The sequence below is a fragment of the Rhinatrema bivittatum genome, chromosome 2 (assembly GCF_901001135.1).
Source record: "Rhinatrema bivittatum chromosome 2, aRhiBiv1.1, whole genome shotgun sequence".
In the NCBI taxonomy this organism is placed as follows: domain Eukaryota; kingdom Metazoa; phylum Chordata; class Amphibia; order Gymnophiona; family Rhinatrematidae; genus Rhinatrema; species Rhinatrema bivittatum.
This window is the reverse complement of record NC_042616.1, coordinates 397,060,686-397,078,467: the sequence shown is the minus strand read 5'-3', so window position 1 is coordinate 397,078,467 and position 17,782 is coordinate 397,060,686.

Genomic DNA, 17,782 nt, shown 5'->3' with positions numbered 1-17,782 from the left:
TCCAAGTTTTTTCAATGCTAAGGTTTCTAATCTTGATGTGAATATTTGGCGGTGATTTTGTTAACCGATGCCGTCTTTGTAAGTTTGTTTAAATAGGAATGTATGTAATTGATCACCTCACTATACAAAATAATTGTGACTCCCTCTTATCATAGAATATGTGTAATGCCCACAGAATTCATTTTATTTGGTTTTGGCTATCTCTTTCTATAGGATTTAACAATTTTCTTATGTTTATTCCTTTCACTTACCTATTTGCCTTTCTTTGTTTATATGCTATCTCTGATTTCACTTATTTTATTCGTTAATTTTCTTTTCTCTTTCTACTGTCTCTATGTTCTTTACTTAATGTATGTTTTTCCCTGTATGTGTTATGCCTGTCAGGCGCAGACGGCTGTGACCACGAGTACTCACGTCCTGCACTGCTCTCCTGCCCTCCCCAGGGCTGCTCGCTGCACCGCCTGTGTCCCGCATCGCTGCGTCCCGCGGAACTTACCTCGGTGGCATGGATGCCACCACTTCCTGCTCCGATGCCAGGCCTTCCTAGGCACACGTGCGCGTCACAGGCTCCGCCTTTGAAGCCTCTTCGGCGGGAACCTTGGGGGCGTCCCACTGTGATGACATCATCGGCCTCTCGTATATAAGCTCCACCTTCACCCACAGCAAGCCAACTTGGCAACAAGTTCCATCCTTGGACTGAACTCCTGTGGAACCTGTCTGGCACCCATTCCTCAGGGTTCAGTGTGCGCTTCCTGGGGGACTCTCTCCCCTGGCCTACCCCGTTCCTCGGGCTGGCCCTGTGCCTCTTGGGCCCTACTCTGCTTGGCTCCAGCTACTTGGGTCTCCTCCAGAATACCGCGGCAACCTGTGAGTTCCTCGTCTGGCCTCCTCGCTCTTTGGGGCTGCACCTGTATCCTCGTCAAAGACTGGCTGCGCTTGTCTACTCCTCGGGTCATGCTTCTACTTAAGAGAACTACCTAGTCTTGCCCCGCTCCTCAGGCTGGACTCCAGCTTATTCCTGTCTGTCAACTGCCCCGCTCCTCAGGTCAGTCTCTTGCTATATCTCTGGCAATACCTCTGCTCTCCGGGTTCCTACCTACGTCAGCAGCTGGGGTTGGGACCGGACTATCCCACCCCATGGGTGGTCTACGTTCCTTCCTACGTCCATTATGCTGCAGCTGCACCCTCTTGGGGTTGACCTCCCGGAGAACCTTCTACAGCCTATTACCCTGTGGGGGTTAGCTCCTGGTCCCTGGGGCCTCTCCACCAGTGCCTAGAGCTCCCCGCTGTGCCGGTATCTCGCCTCTTGGCAGCGCGGACCTGTAGGGCTTCTCCCCACAGGCTGTAACAACTCGCACCTCGGGCCAAGGGTCCACCAATCCACAAATCATAACAGTATGTTTTATTATGCTCCTCTCTCTTTCTTGTTTTAACTTTCTCTCTTCCTTCTCTCTCTTTTTTCCTTCTCCATTGACCTTCTTTTCCCTAAACTTTGTCACTTCCCTGTTTCCATCCTCCTCCCTCTTTGCATCCTATTGTCCCCTGTTCTCAAGCTCCCTCTCTCTCTGTCTCTCTTGGTATATTTATTGTGCATTAATGGGGAATAACAGATGTTCACATGGAGTGTCTGGCAAATAACAGTTTTTGATTTTTCTCAACTATTTTCTCAGCTATGTTAACAGATGCTTAGGTGGGTTGTGAGTGAGGCACAAGCAATAGTGCCTTCAGCCAACTTGATGTGCATTACAGCACTGTAGTATAAATAGACCTACATCTTGTTCTCGCATTAGCCATTCAGCTACTGTTTCATTTCTCTAAGAGCCACTTGATTGATACTTCTATTTTGCTTAGAAATATCCAATCGTTATATGTTATATAAGCAATAAATGTCTTTACTCCAATTCCAAATACCATTAAAGTCATAAGATAACAAAGTGACATTGCATGCATCATAAAAATGATATCACTACCACACCACACACATGGTCCATACTATTAAGTCATTCTAAGCAATTCTAAAGGATATTTTGCGTTGTTTTTTGTTGTTTGTGTTTTTTTATTACCAATGAAAGCTGTACTTGATAACTAATACCACTGAATATTATATGTATGGCTTATTAAAAAGTACTTGCAAATTCATGCAATAATGTATATTGCAATTATGATGGCATAAAATTAAAAAAACATATGCAAAAATGGTTAATTAATTTTATTTAAAAATAAAAATTAATATCTTCATCCAGTAGGAAAATATTTTGGAATTGAAAATATGTCTATATAACTGCTGAAGGATCAATTAAATGTTTAAAAAAAACCCACAGTTTGTGCATTTGAATGTCCTGCAAGTTTTGTAATTTTAATTTTTTTTTATGTCCACATTGGATCACAATATAACTACTTTCTTTTCTTTCATTTCTGAGTATCTAGGGGAACAAGTCCATACTGCCACACTTTCAACCAGTTTCTCTTCCCAAATGCACATGATATTTGATTGAATAAGCAGCTTAGATGAAGTAAACTTTCCTTAGTTTATCTAAATGACAAACCCATTCTAATAGAGACATTATAAATAATAGTTTTATATATACATAAATTGCACAGTTGAGTACAAAGCTGAAACTAATGTAATGTCTGTTAAAAATATGTATTAGGGTAACATTTTTCTTTATAATATAAAGATGAATACTAATTGAATTGAGCTGGCAGCTGGTAGAATTTTTCTTAACATTTTACAAGACCACATTGGCTTAATTTTGGTGATGAGTATCACAGATGTACAACTTCTCTCACAAAATTAAATTGTACTCTCCTTCCTTGAAGGGGGGGGGGGGTAGGTGTTTCATGGCACCAGCCCCATTAATGGCATTTTATATCAGTGACAGAAAAGAGAAGCTAATGCCATGTATGTAGCAGGAGAGTAAATAAAGAAAGTGACAGAGAAACCAATGTACAAACCCACTGCATTTTCCATAGGTTAGCAGTCCATTTCCACAAAAGTTTGCTTCCATGCCAAACGTTTGCAAGAAATTTGACAACTGTTGCCACAGCTAGGAATTTCACGCATTCTTGGTCATGGTAATGAATGATGACAGCCCCTAAACTTGGCTCCACCCTGGTTTAAAGGGGCTACACATCCCAGTCAGAGAAACCCATACTGGTGTGGGAAATCCCTGGTGGGCCATGGGGAAAGCAATGACTTCCTATCCACCCTAGGGACCTTGCTAAGGGGCTAATTTCTCCTACATTTTGGGGTCATTCTAAGGTTGGAGGGAGATTGCTACCTGACCCATGGACCACCAGGGGTTCCTCAAATCAGAGTGGGGAGGGGGAGTCTTTGTCTAGACTATGCAGCCCCCTTTAAACCAGAGCACCTGCAAGTTTTCTATCCATGCTAACAAGATGGGTAGAAAACTTGCAAGCTACTCTTAGCTCCTAAGATGGCCAAAAAAGATAAGTGTAGCTTATATTGCCAGATAAAATCAGCAAAATCAAGGTAAATTGATACAAAAGTTAAAAAATGAACATCTTACCTAGAAGAACAACAACAAAAAGCAAATAACCTTATTTAATTCAGACCTATATGCAATTATTGAATCAAAGCAGAAACGAGCTTGAGGAATTCATATCCTGAGGTCAAAGAACCCAATATATATCTTATACTGAATTTGCATCCACCCAGCTGTTTGCAATCAAGGTGTTATTTTTGAATGAAAAGGTTCTCAAATCTTGGGCACATTAGGGCAAAAATTCCAAAAGTGATAGGAAATGAACTCCAATGTATATATATATATATATATATATGCCAAAATAATCCCAATTACCCAATTAAAGAAGGAGTAGATGGCAACCTCCAATCACAAGCAACATTCTGTCTGGCTGCAACTAACATGTGATTGGCCTGACTAATACATCCTTTCTTAACAGTGGTAACACAAATAGAATTTCATTTTTTAAGTCAATGACAATTTCCTCCATCTGAAAGCACCTCCCAGTTTCCTCTTTATTTTCTTAATTACACCATCATCTTCTTGTGACAGCAGAAGGTTTATATAGCTTGAAAATAAGACCTTTGCTTTCATAGGGACCTAAAGCTAACTTTTCTAATATTGTCAGCTCTCTGCTGCAGGATTTTTAATGGAAACGTTTTGCAGAAAGCCTTTAAGTTGTAGGTACCGAGTCACTGGAAGCTTATTAGTAGTCCCTAATCTTTGCAGCTAATGCATGGAAAGGAACTCCCAATTTGTGACTGATACCTTGGGCAGGACAGATCCTATAACTGGCACCCGGGGCACATAGAAAGGAGAGATGATGGACCCTTTCTTCACATAACTCTGCTTAACTCTCCCTGGGTCTGATGTAATAAAACCCGTGCTTAAATCTGTACTGATTTTTCAGCTCAGATTTTTTTTGGCTTGCGGCAAAAAACAGCAGCAGTGTGGGATTTAATAATGGCCGCATATGCTAATTAGATACACACATAAAATCCATGTACACCTAATACACGCATCATAATGTGCACAATAATGCGTGCTTATGGCCCTATGAGGTAAATCGTGCAGACATCCGTGCAGAAGCCCGCATGGACACCAAGCAGCATATGTGAACTAGAGATGTGCATTCGTTTTTGCTGAATTGGAAAATTGCAACGAAATTGTCCAATTCGGCATGTTTCAGGGAGCCCGAAAAAAATCAGGATTTTCCTGTTTTTTCGCAAAAATTCGTTTTTCCAATTAGTGCGCACTAACGGGAGTCAGTGCGCGCTAACTCCCCGTTAACAAAAACTAACAAAATCTAATGGTTTTGTTAGCGCGCACTAACGGGGAGTTAGCACGCACTAACTGGGAGTTAGCGCGCACTAACTAAAAATCGATTTTTCGTGAAAAAAAAGACCCGAACCGAAAAAAACCGACATTTTCCATGGCGGCCGAAAAACGAAGAACGACACGAACACAAAAAACTATGCACATCTCTAATGTGAACACCCGTGATTAATTCTCGGGGCAAAAGCCTTTCTTTTTTCAAAAAAATGAACACATTATTGGTCCATAAGTTTATGTGAAGGTGAGTAGAGCAATATCTAACCCCCTTCATGATCGGACTCTGACCACAGGTGAGAGCGTGAAATGCAGATTGGCGATTCTGCCTCATTGAGAAGCTGCCTTCTCTCTACAAGTTCCACCTGCCACTTGGCTGACATGCAAAATCATCAAAAAAAACAGTCTCCACACTGACAATTTCATTTAACTCCTGCCCTGACTCAGGCGCACCTTAAAAACCCCGCATTAACCTGAACTTCCTGCTAGTGTGGCTCCCTACATTGCCCATGATGAGACAATCACCTCCTTTTCATGCCATTAGCATGCACTCGCATAGAACAAGCCATAGGCTGGTAAGCGGGTTTATATGTCTGTTTTTCTCAGACACAAACCCTTATTACATACAGATCTAGGGTTTGCATGGGAAACCGCACATATAAACATGCACACAGAACGTGCTGAAACCTGCGGCAGAATTACCGCTGCCTATTCCATCAAGCCCCTCTGTTTCTCACTCGCTCCAAGGATAGCTTAACTCTCTGAATTCCAGGATTCCATTTGTTAAATAGCCATAGTTCCAAAATCCCGTTTTGCAATACGAGCCCTTCTCCATCCTCTCTACACAGCACTGATAATTATCACAGTGTTTTCATCTGAAGAACACACTGAGCAGCAGAGTGGTTTCTATCTACTTTTACTAATAGTTGATTAGATGACTGATTAATATTTACAGCCTCAATTTGGATATCAATTAGTCAATAAATAATAAGCAGCAGAAAGATTAAAAAACTTGTGACCTCACTTCTTTAGCAAAATCTCTCAGTTTCTTTGGAAGCACAATTTAAACAGTTCAATTCCTTTTTTTCTCAGTTACTCCAATTACTCAGATTTCTCAAGTTTAACAGATTGAAGATTGTTCAATCCCCGTTTTTATTCCCAATTTTATCTCAGCTTCTTCCCACTGAGGGTGGTTAGAATATAGTTCCAACATTTTATCTGAACTTAGGGCTGGATTCACTAATGCCGCAAAGCATAGTGAATCCCGCGGTAACGGGAGCAGGTCCTGCACTAGCCGGCAGTGATCGCTCCTCCATAAAAGGTGTAGTTATTCGTCGTGAAACTGGCAGCGATAAAGGTACTTATCTTTCGCTGTCGGCGCAGTCTTTGCGTCGTCAGCCCCAGTGCCACCCCGACTCCTCCTCTTCCGGGGATGATGCCGCCCCTACTCCACCCCGATCTTGGTAACGCCCGCAATAAGGGACTTTTCACGTGCAGAACGTCCCTTATCGTGTGCAATACGCTTGGAAAATGATCCCCTTAGTCTCAGCTCTCTTACATTTCCTGTATCTTCTTAAATCGTTTAATTCCCTATGCAGTACCTAATGGGCACTTTATTTTCTTTTGTAGTCTACCTGAGTCAACAGCTGAGCGCACTGTTCTCCATGGTTGGACGCTCGTTTTGGACGCGCATCCACAACCCCTTATACCATAAGGGGTTTAGCGCATCCAAATCACGCATCCAACCCTCTTTCTGAAACTAATAGCGCTTATCACGTACAAATGCATGTTGATGAGGTTATTAGCTATTCACCCCAGATACAAAAAAAAGTGCACCCAATCCACACATTTTTACGCTTAGAAATTAATGCCTGCCCTAGATCAGGCTTTAATTTCTGAACAGCCCAAAAAAGTGTACAGAAAAGCAGAAAATACTGCTTTTCTGTGCATCCTCCGGCTTAATATCATGATGATATTAAGTCAGAGGAACCAAAAGGTTAAAAAAAAAAGTTAAAAATAAATAAAAAATGTGCTGGCAGTCAGGTTAGGGAAAGAGACACTCAATTAACAAGTGCCCATTTTCCTAGCTCGTGGCTATGCACAGGTTAGGAAAATGAATGCTTAAAAAATTGAGCGTCCATTTTCCTAACCCGCTGACAGCCACCTCTCCTGGGCATCCACTGCCAAGGAGGCACTAGGTGCTTGCAATTGTCCCTAGCACTTCCTTTTTAGTGTAACCCTTCATTTAAATATTGTATCGAGCACCCAGGAGAGGTGGCTGGGTGCATATTAGGAAAGTAGGCACCCGTTTTCCGTGTGTCTTTACTGTATTGGCCTGTTTGTATCCTCTAGTTTCCTTCCATTTTTGCTATAGGCCAGGATCCTTTCCTCCAGATGAGTTTCTCCAATCTTTGTTTCTTTCAGGATGAAAGACACCACTCTCCCTTTGCTTTGTTTACTGAGTTCCAGGTACCAAGGGCTATCAGCTCCCATTGAAACAAAAATAGTAGTTAACTCCAAAAGGGGAGAAATCAAAACAAAGGCAGGAAGTGTGGAAAAACGTCCTTATCTCCAAAATGAGAAAATAGTCCAAATACCATCCTAGAAGCACAGTCCAGATGTATTCCACACATTAAGAAAGGTGAAAAGAAGGCAAAATGATTACCGGCATGGTTAAAAGGGGAGCCAAAAGATCTTCATTCAAAAATTGGAAGAAGGATCCAACAGAAGAAAATAGGATAATGCATAAACGTTGGCAAGTTAAAAGTAAGACATTGATAAGACAGGCTAAGAGAGAATTTGAAAAGAAGTTGGCCGACGAGGCAAAAACTCACAGTAAAAACTTTTTTAAATATATCCGAAGCAGAAAGCCTGTGAGGGAGTCAGTTGGACCGTTAGATGATTGAGGAGTTAAAGGGGCACTTAGAGAAGATAAGGCCATCATGGAAAGATTAAATTATTTCTTCGGTGTTTACTGAAGAGGATGTTGGGGAGGTACACATACTGGAGAAGGTTTTCATGGGTAATGATTCAGATGGACTGAACCAAATCACGGTGAACCTAGAAGATGTGGTAGACCTGATTGACAAACTGAAGAGTAGTAAATCACCTGGACTGGATGGTATACACCCCAGAGTTCTGAAGAAACTAAAAAATGAAATTTCAGACCTATTAGTAAAAATTTGTAACCTATCATTAAAATCATCCATTGTACCTGAAGATTGGAGGATAGCTAATGTAACCCCAATATTTAAAAGGTGCTCCAGGGGCGATCCGGGAAACTAAAGACCGGTTAGCCTGACTTCAGTGCCAGGAAAAATAGTGGAAAGTGTTCTAAAGATCAAAATCACAGAACATACAGAAAGACAATGTTTAATGGAACAAAGTCAGCATGGCTTTAACCAAGGCAGTTCTTGCCTCACAAATCTGCTTCACTTTTTTGAAGGAGTTAATAAACATGTAGATAAAGGTGAACTGGTAGATGTAGTATATTTGGATTTTCAGAAGGCGTTTGACAAAGTTCCTCATGTAAGGCTTCTAGGAAAAGTAGAAAGTCATGGTACAGTTGGCGATGTCCTTTTGTGGATTACGAAGTCGAACTGGCTAAAAGACAGGAATCAGAGAGTAAGATTACATGGACATCTGATCCCCTCCTTGACTTGATGACGTCTCTGTCCCTGGTGACGAGAACACCCCCAGAGAACCCCACAGGAAGGAGAATGTTGGATTGGGAGACTGTTCAGGTGATTGCTGATGAAGACAGTGGCCCAGGAGGAATGGAATGGAGACTAGGGCTGTGGTGGAGGCAGAAGTTTTCAGCGTCTCTGGAGTGAGTGTAGTGGGAGGAGAAGCGCAACTGCCAGAGGACTGTAATGTAGAATGACTAGAGTCATCTAAATTTGAAATAAAAAGTATCCCGATGGTAAGACCACAAGTTTTCTCATTAAAAACTAAGGGGCGGATTTTCAGAGCCCTGCTCGCCTAAATCCGCCCAAATCCGGGCGGATTTAGGCGAGCAGGGCCCTGCGCGCTGGTGAGCCTATTTTACATAGGCCTACCGGCGCGCGCAGAGCCCCGGGACTCGCGTAAGTCCCGGGGTTCTCTGAGGGGGGAGTGTCGGGGGCGTCGGGGGTGGGCCCAGTCATCGCGGCGTTTAGGGGGCGTGTTGGCAGCGTTTTGGGGGCGGGTACGGGGGCGTGGCTACGGCCCGGGGTGGTCCGGGGGCGTGGCCGCGTCCTCCGTACCCGCCCCCAGGTCACGTCCTGGCGCGCTAGAGGCCTGCTGGCGCGCGGGGATTTACGCCTCCCTCTGGGAGGCGTAAATCCGCCGACAAAGGTAAGGGGGGGGCTTAGACAGGGCCGGGTGGGTGGGTTAGGTAGGGGAAGGGAGGGGAAGGTGAGGGCCGGTACAGCAGCCATTTTCCGCTGGTCCGGAGAAGTGATCGCCGGCAGCCATGCCGACGCACGCAAGTTGCTACTGCTCCTGAACAGGAGCAAGAGTTAAAATTAAAAATTTGGGGTTAGATAAGATATGGATAGGGGGCGGGGAGGAGAGGAGAAATAGGAGGAAGGTCAGTTAAGTGGTTTGAAAAGCTCCCTCCCAGTCTGCTCCTTAATTGGAGCGGACTGGGCGGAAACTGGAAGAGGCCCGATCTCATCGCTGCGCGGAGGTTGCATAATTTCTCCCCCCTTACACACGCCACCCGCACATGCGTGCGCGGATTATAAAATCTGGCATGCATGTGCGCGCGGCCCTCAGATTTTATAATGTGCGCGCGCCGGCGCCCGCATGTTATAAAATCAGCACGTCCATGTGTGTGCGCCGGGAAGTATGCACACATGGACGTGCGCGCCCATTATAAAATCTACCCCTAATGTTTTATTTAAATAAACTCTCATTGGTAGTCCACTATGCGTGAACATGTACTATTGTGAAGGGCTAAACTCTGAAATGTTAGCATTATTCATGTTTGTGTGAATTTTGCTCATTTTTGCATATGAGCTCCACGTTTGCAAAGTGACTTTACACTCTAGTATATCTGTCTCAGAAAGATAACAGTAGCAAGAGCTGGAACCATTTTTCCTCTGGATTGTTGACAGGTGTATGGAGGAAATGGCCCCTGCTGAGTATGCTAAGAAATTGGTCAGATTTGGAGGTTGGCGATAAGGCTCAAATCCATCAGCTTCTCTGTATATCTACAGGGGGCATAGCTTAAAGAAAGCCTGGGTAATTTGAGTGACACATAAAAAAGCAAATCTGACATTGAGAGCGAAAAAGAAAGATGAAACTTTTGAGCAGCTCACTAGAAGAAAGAGGTGCTGACTGTGGTGTCTTCTGCAGGTTTTCTTGAAAGCGGGAGCTTAAAAAGTCCCAGAAAGCAGCAGTTTCCCGCCTCTTCTAAAGCTGAGCTTGGCACTGAGGTTCCAGCTGTGAGGTTGTGGACAGGATCTGGTGGGACAGCCCGGAAACGTCACCAGCTAGAGCTCAGTTGCAATTTTCCTTAGTTTCCATTTTTTAGCAATGCTTAATATCTTTTTTTAAATGAGTATAAAAACATGAAATATTTAAATGCTGGTTTTGTTGATCCCTAGTTATAATGTAGGCTAAATATGCCATGTAATGTATAGTGAAATAGTGGTTCAGAAATGGAAACTTCCTTTGTTTGGTCAACAATAGATTTTATTAATGAAAAACGCAATATGTAACCAATAATATAGCAAATAGCAATAATACCAAGCATGCAGACCATATGTCACTGAAGACTCAACTCAAACTAAACAAACTTTGTTCTCGGCATGGCCACATTTTGGCAATTATGTTTGTCTCAAAAGAATAGCATATACAGTGAAAATACAACAAACCAAAATGTTTCATAGTAATTCAATATTTCCTCAAAATAACAAAAGTTATGAAATTTTAAAGACAGACTATCTTGATTATTGCACATTTGATGTGAATAACTAAGACATTCTATCTGGATTGCTGCATACAGTTATATTTGGGATCCTCTCGGTGTAGTGTCATCTGCTAGTTCCTTTATTTACTTACTTATTTATTTATTTATTATACAATTTATGAATCGCCCTTTCCAGACTAAAAAAATAAAAATCGCTCAGAGCAATGTACAAAAATATACATATAATACAATCACATATATTTACACATATGACATGAAATTAAAATATACAAATCATAACAATAAAATCAAATAAAAGCAAGAGACAGAGCAATAGCTACTACACTCTTGCACTATTCACCTCTAATCCACAGGCACCGTATCCCTGCTAACCAACTGGGCAGACCTTACTGTCCTCCTCTCATTAACCAAGTTTTTACACTTTTCCATAATCTCATCAAATCTCTCTCCCTTAACAAAACTGGTAGTTCATGCCACAATTTAGGCATGTTTGAGGAAAAAGCCCAATTTTGAAAACATTTGTGTTTGAAGGCCTTTACATATGGCAGATTTCTTCTTTGTAAATGGAAAACTCTGTAAAGGGCATCTGCTTTGTCATAAGTTTCTCTCACAGCATTAAAGGTAAATATTTATTCTTCCATAGATTCTAGTTCACATTCAAATACAATTGCAGGGAGGTGTTAAATAATAATTGTTCTGATGTTCAAATGCTTTTTTTGGTGATAGCTTTTAGGGAGGGTGCTGGATAGGAAGGGAGGGAGTATGGTTGTACAATTGAACGACTTGCAATAGGATCAATGTAATTTTATTAATTTATTTCTCTGTCCACTATATATCCAACCCAGGGGTATCCCACTCCAGACAAGCTGGCAAACTTGGAAAAACCTTCTTCTCCTTTGTTTGATGTAAATAAACAGAAGTTCAAGGCTTTTCTTCTCTTTAAACAAACTCTGAAGTGTATACTCTGAGGTTAATATTCAAAGCCATTTAGATGGGTAATTCACAAGTTATCCATCTAAATGGCAAGTTTTTGAATACTGAACCATTTATCTAGCTAGAAATTAGCCAGTAAGTCATTATCCGGCTAAAATCTAGCTGGATAAAAAAAGGGGTGTTCTGGGGATGTTACTGGGATGAGTTTAGTTATTTGGCTAATTTATCTGAATTTCAATTCTATTTGGCTAAACTAGCAGATAACTTTAGACTTGTTTCAGAGCAGGTCTAAAGTTATCTTGTCTTTTGTGTCCCGATAACTAGTTACCTAACCAGATAACATCAAAGATTTCTAGTTAAGAAACAATGTAAAAAAAAATTTAAAAAGGGACCTGCGTCTTGTTTTCTCTCTTACCCCCAAAAAATGTAATATATGGCCATGTCGGGCCATGTATCTCTCCACCCGCAAACCCCCCCAAAATTAATGTATCGTGTTCCAGTGTACAGGTCAGGCTACCCCATCCCTTCCCTGGTTCTTTTAATATACATTTAAAATCCTGCTCCTCCCGGATTTCCCCCTTCCCACCCACCAACAATGGCAGTGTCCCGGTCTGCACCCCTATCCCTTCAGAAACCTCCCCCCCCCCCCCCACACACACACACACACACACACAATACAAAAAGAATCCCTACTGGGACCGTGATATAAACTCATCTGATCGTGGGGCTCCACTGGTGCTTCTGTCAGAAGGAGCATGTTACCCTCAGCTTACTACCATTCCAATGATGCTTCTGACAGGAGCAACACCAGTGCATCAGGAGTAGGTGACTTTATACATCACTCCCGGCAGGGGTTTTGTTGGCATCTGAGGGCTGATGGGGGTCAAGGGGATGGGGATACAGATCCAGGCATTGCGACTGAGAGGGGAAGGGGAGGACCCAGGGGCAGCAGGATTTAAAATATAAGAGAACCAGGGAAGGAGTTTGCAGAAGCCTGACCTTTGTTTATTTAAAAAGACTATTAGTCATTCACCCAGGATACTGAAAAAAAAACGTGTGGCTGATCCGCACTTTTTACGTTAAGAAATTAGCGCCTGTCCAAGGGCAGGCATTAATTTCTAAGCAACCAGAAAAAGTATACAGAAAAGCAGAAAATTTTCTGTACATCCTCCTACTTAATATTGTAGGGATGTTAAGATGGAAGGACCAAAAGGTAAAAAATAAAAGATTGAAAAAAAGAAATGTTTTAAAAAGTGCCGGTGGTTCAGGTTAAGAAAACGGATGCTTGTAAAACTGAGCATCGGTTTTCTGAACCCACTGACAGATGACATTTCCTGGGCTTCTACGGCTAAGGAAGCACTAGGTTGTAGATTTTCAAAGGCGTAAGATACGCGCGTAACCTGACAAAATCTGCCCCTGTGCGTGCAAGCCCTGGGACGTGCATATGTCCCGGGGCTTCGAAAAAGGGGCGGGAAGGGGTGTGCCCGGGGGCATGGCGGCGGTCCAGGGACGGATCCGGGGGCGGGTCTGGGGGCGTGGCGGAGGTTCGGAGGCGGTCCCGAGTCCTCCAGCACAGCCTCCTGTGCCAGGGGATGGGTGTGCCGGCGCGTACAAGTTAAGCCTGCCTCGGGCAGGCGTAACTTCTGAAGCAAAGGTAGGGGGGATCTAGTTAGGGCTGGGGGGTGGGTTAAATAGGGGAAGGGAGGGGAAGGTGGGGGGGAGCAGCCTCCGAGGGAACGAAGGCAGCCTGCGTGGCTCGGCACGCACAAGTTGCACAATTCTACACTCCCTTGCGCGTGCCAACCCTGGATTTTATAATATGCGCGCGTAGATTTGTTTGCGCAGGGTTGCACGAACAAGTCTGCGCCCGCATGCACATTTAAAATCTGCCCCTAAGGATGTACTATTGTCCCTAGTGCCTCCTTTTTAGTGCGACCCCTCATTTAAATACAGGATCGCGTGCCTAGGAGAGAAGGCTGAGCACGCATTAGGAGAGCGAACACTCAACACTCAGCACCCATTTTCCCACACACTTTACAGAATTGGTTTGAATATGTAATAGCTTAACAATATACAAACACAAACATTTTAGAGGAAACACCTAATAGCAAATTTTAATGAAACACAATACCCGATACAGAACAGAAAGGATGCAAATCAAAAACTCAACTATAGTAAAATGAAGAATATTGAAGTATAACATATAAACAATGTGTCATGGACTAGAAAGTGAGAAAATAAATATATATTTTCTTTTTTAGGTGAATATACAGTTCAATATAAAAAAATAAATAAAAATAAAAGAGGAAAAAGAAACTTCCAAAATTGGAAAAGCAAATAAAATAAATAATAGAAAGCATGAAAAAGCAGAAAACAAAAATGTCAGTGTATTAGCAAAGAAAAACATTTTATAATGTTAAAGGTGAATTTTAAAAGTCTGGTATGCACATTAATTAGGCGATGCAGGAATAAGGGCTCGCACATACCAAGTGGATTTTAAAAGTCACCAAGATATGCATATATCTCCCACAATGCTCACATCTCAAAAGCTTTCAAAAAGAGGTGGGTGGGGGTGTGATCTGGGCGGGGCATGGGCGTTTCAAGGCGTGAAGCTGAGATGTGTGCATAAAAGTTTATGCAGCCTGGCATGCACCGAGGTCCCTTGCTGCGTAACTTTACTTCTGCTATGGATGACATGTAAGTTCAAAAATAAAGAAAACTACGCGGATCTACGGGTTTTAAGGGTCAGGGTTAACTGGAAGGTTTGGAGTATCTATCTGTTAACTAAGTGAACTGGAGACAAGGTAAAACTGGAAATAGCATCAGCACACCCCTTTTAAAATCCCCTGACTTACACAGTAGAAGCAGGATTTGTGTGCCCATGTACATACCCACTTAAAATTTGGCATGCAACCAGGCTATTTTATAACATGTGCACACATATACGTGCACATGTTATAAAATAGCCACGTCCCTGGGCATGTGCCGATGCATGCGCACAAATGTGCACCCGTGTGCCGGTTTAAAAATTACCATCCTAATGCTCAAAGAAGAGCAGTAGCACAATGTGGACCCCTGCATGACTGTTACCATCTAAGCACATCCTAAACAGCAATAGATGTGAGACTCAGAATTCTAATTAGTACAATAATCCCTACAAAGTATGAAGATGAACACGATAAAAAGGGGATGAGTCTCATTTGTGTAAAAGAGATGCACTTAATGCAGTTGTATAATAAGGCAGCAAGGGCTTATGAGTGGAGAAACAGATAATGTCACACAGGTAATTAAGCTGTAGTGATACAGACAAGATAAAAAAAAAAAGAGAAAAAGAAACCAAATGAAAAATATATCTAATGATAAATCTGGTTAGACAGTTTTAAAAATTAGAAAACCTCTAGGAATGCCTATTAATATGAAAGGTACAAAGAGAGAATGGTAGTTTCCTGACTAATAAAAATGAATGTACAACTAGATAAACATTACACAGCATTTCTAAAACACCCTCAAGACACACCGTTACATATATTTTACATTTAGTATCATGTGTTCATTTCTATAATTGTATAGATGATTACAGTTTTCCATAAGTATTTTTTAAATGTTGCTTGATGTAGTTGGTTTTTTTTTCTAAATAGATATAAAAACTTGAAATATGTAAATATTGGGTATGAGTATGCAATCTAAACAAATTGATAAAATGCTAATTCTGCTCAAATTGCTTTTCGTATTATTGCTAAGTGCGGTGGATCAATGATGATTTAAAGCAGTTTTTAGCTTGCTATTCATTAGAAGGGTAATTTTCAAAAAGATTTACACATGTCAATGTAACTACTATTGTAGCAATTTTCAAAAGCCCACTTACACAAGTAAAGTGCATTTACTCGAGTAAAATCCAGTTTTAAGTGAGTAAATGCTTTTTAAAATCAGGCCCTTAAAGGGTAACTTTCAAAGCGGCGCACGGGGGGCACATGTGCATGCATTGCATGTATCAGCTCCTGCCCAGGAATGCAGCTATTTTATCACTTGTGCATGGATAAGCGCCCATGTTATAAAATAACTTGGCCGTGTGCACGTGTGCATCTAATTTTAAGTGGGTGCAGGCAGGCATGCACAAATGCTGCTTCTTCCATTTTAACTGAGGGGTTTTTAAAAGGGCCGTGTGCCAACACCATTTCCAGTTTTACAAGTTTGTTCCCAGTTCGCCCAGTTAAGAGCTAGGTCTTCCAAGCCCTCCTGGTTTAATAGCCTTCACTCCCCCCAGTTATTCCCAACCCTGAAAACCTTGCAGATCTGCTTGCTTATCTTTATTTTGTAACTTACATGGAATCCATAGCAGAAGTAAACTCAGGCGGCAGGTGGGCACGGCGCACACTGGATCGCATAAGCATTTCTATGCGCATCTCAGCCTCACGCCCCGAAACGCCCATGCCCCACCCAGACCCCGCCCCTTTTTGAAAACTTTCAAGAAGTGTGCGGGCAGCTTTTAAAATCTGCGTAACACTCACAAGCCCAACATATTCGCGCATCCCCTAATTAATGTGCTCTTAGGGTTTTAAAATTCCCCTTTTATTTTGATGTCGGGCTGATTATTGCTAAATTAAGTGGGGTGGAAGAATAGCCTTGTGTTTAAAGCATCAGATTGCAAACTAGGGAAAGCCAGGATTCAAATCCTTCTGATGCTCCTTGTGGCCTTGGACAAGTCAGGTCACCCTCTATTGCCTTAGGTACAAACTTAAGGTCTCATTTACTTAAGGTTTTCTCCCATTATGAGGTAGATTTTGCATGCACAGAAACAGCCACATGTGCACGTAAGTGGGACAAGTGGGACCTACGTGAATTTTAAATAGCCAGGAAGGACACATGTACATTAATGTATGCACGTCTAGAAAAAGTAGGCAGAAAAGGGAAACTGCACTATTCAAATCAATTCCTCTTGTTAGAACTGTCATCGTTTATAAGGTATAAAATTCTTTAATGATGTCAATTTTGCAATGAATACCTCTGAATGTGTCTCTAACACCACCACCCCTAACCACAACCCACCTCCCGTAAACTCACCCTGAATCAAAGTGCCCCCTTACAATGGTCCATATATTGAGTGTCAGGCTGACCATTATAAAGAGTCTCTCTCTCTCGCTCTCTCTCTCCAGCTGATTTGCAATCTGTTTTGCAGCTGGGCTCTCCCGGTGAATGGAGGCAGCAGGCAAGAAGGAGGTGAAGATGTGGTGGGGGTCGGGGGCTGTAATCAAGGAAATTGTGCTCTTTGCTAGGTACCTTTATTTATGCTGGGTTTGCTCTCAGTCACATCCAAGGTTTGCTGATTTTCTTTGGGGGGGAACCTGTTACTTAATGGAAGGTGAGTGAGTGTGACTGGGGCGTACGGAGTGGGTGAGTGAATGTGATTGAGGCATACTGGGGGGAGGGGGTGAGTGTGTGTACTGGAGGATACTGGTGGGCAGGGTGATTGGCAATAGAAATAAATTCCAAAATGACAACAACAAACTTATGGAAACTCATGGCTCAGGAGCTGAGGAGGGAAAGAGAGCAGAGGAGGAGGAGTAGATACCCCTTACAGAGAATATACAGGACCACGGCACGGTTTTTTTTGATCTGTCTGAGAAGCAAGTCGTGCTCAGGTTCAAGCTCAACAAGGAAACTATACTATAAATATGCCAGCACTTAGAGCAAGACCTGTACCCTCCCACATAGGGAAGCCTCGCCTTTCCAGTGCATCTCACGTTCACTTCAGCAACAGCATTTTTGGCTACTGGCAACTTCCAGTCACCTCTAGGGGGTCACGGTTGGAATAACCCAGTCAGCCACCTCCATATCTATTGATCAGTTTCAGGCTGCTTTCTCAGAAAAACACATCACTATATATCTTTTACTCAGAGAAGACGGCAACAAGAAACTATGAATGATGAGTTCCAACAAATTGCGTGCTTCACCTTGGCTTTGGGGGGCTATCAATTAAACTCATATCCCTTATAAGAATACCAGTGGCCGATGAGGCCACCTCCCACAACCAAAAGGCCTTCCATATCTTCAATGCGCAAGTGGCCTGCAATGCCAAGGGGATCATAATGGACACAGTGCCCAGGTTTCTGGATCTTGT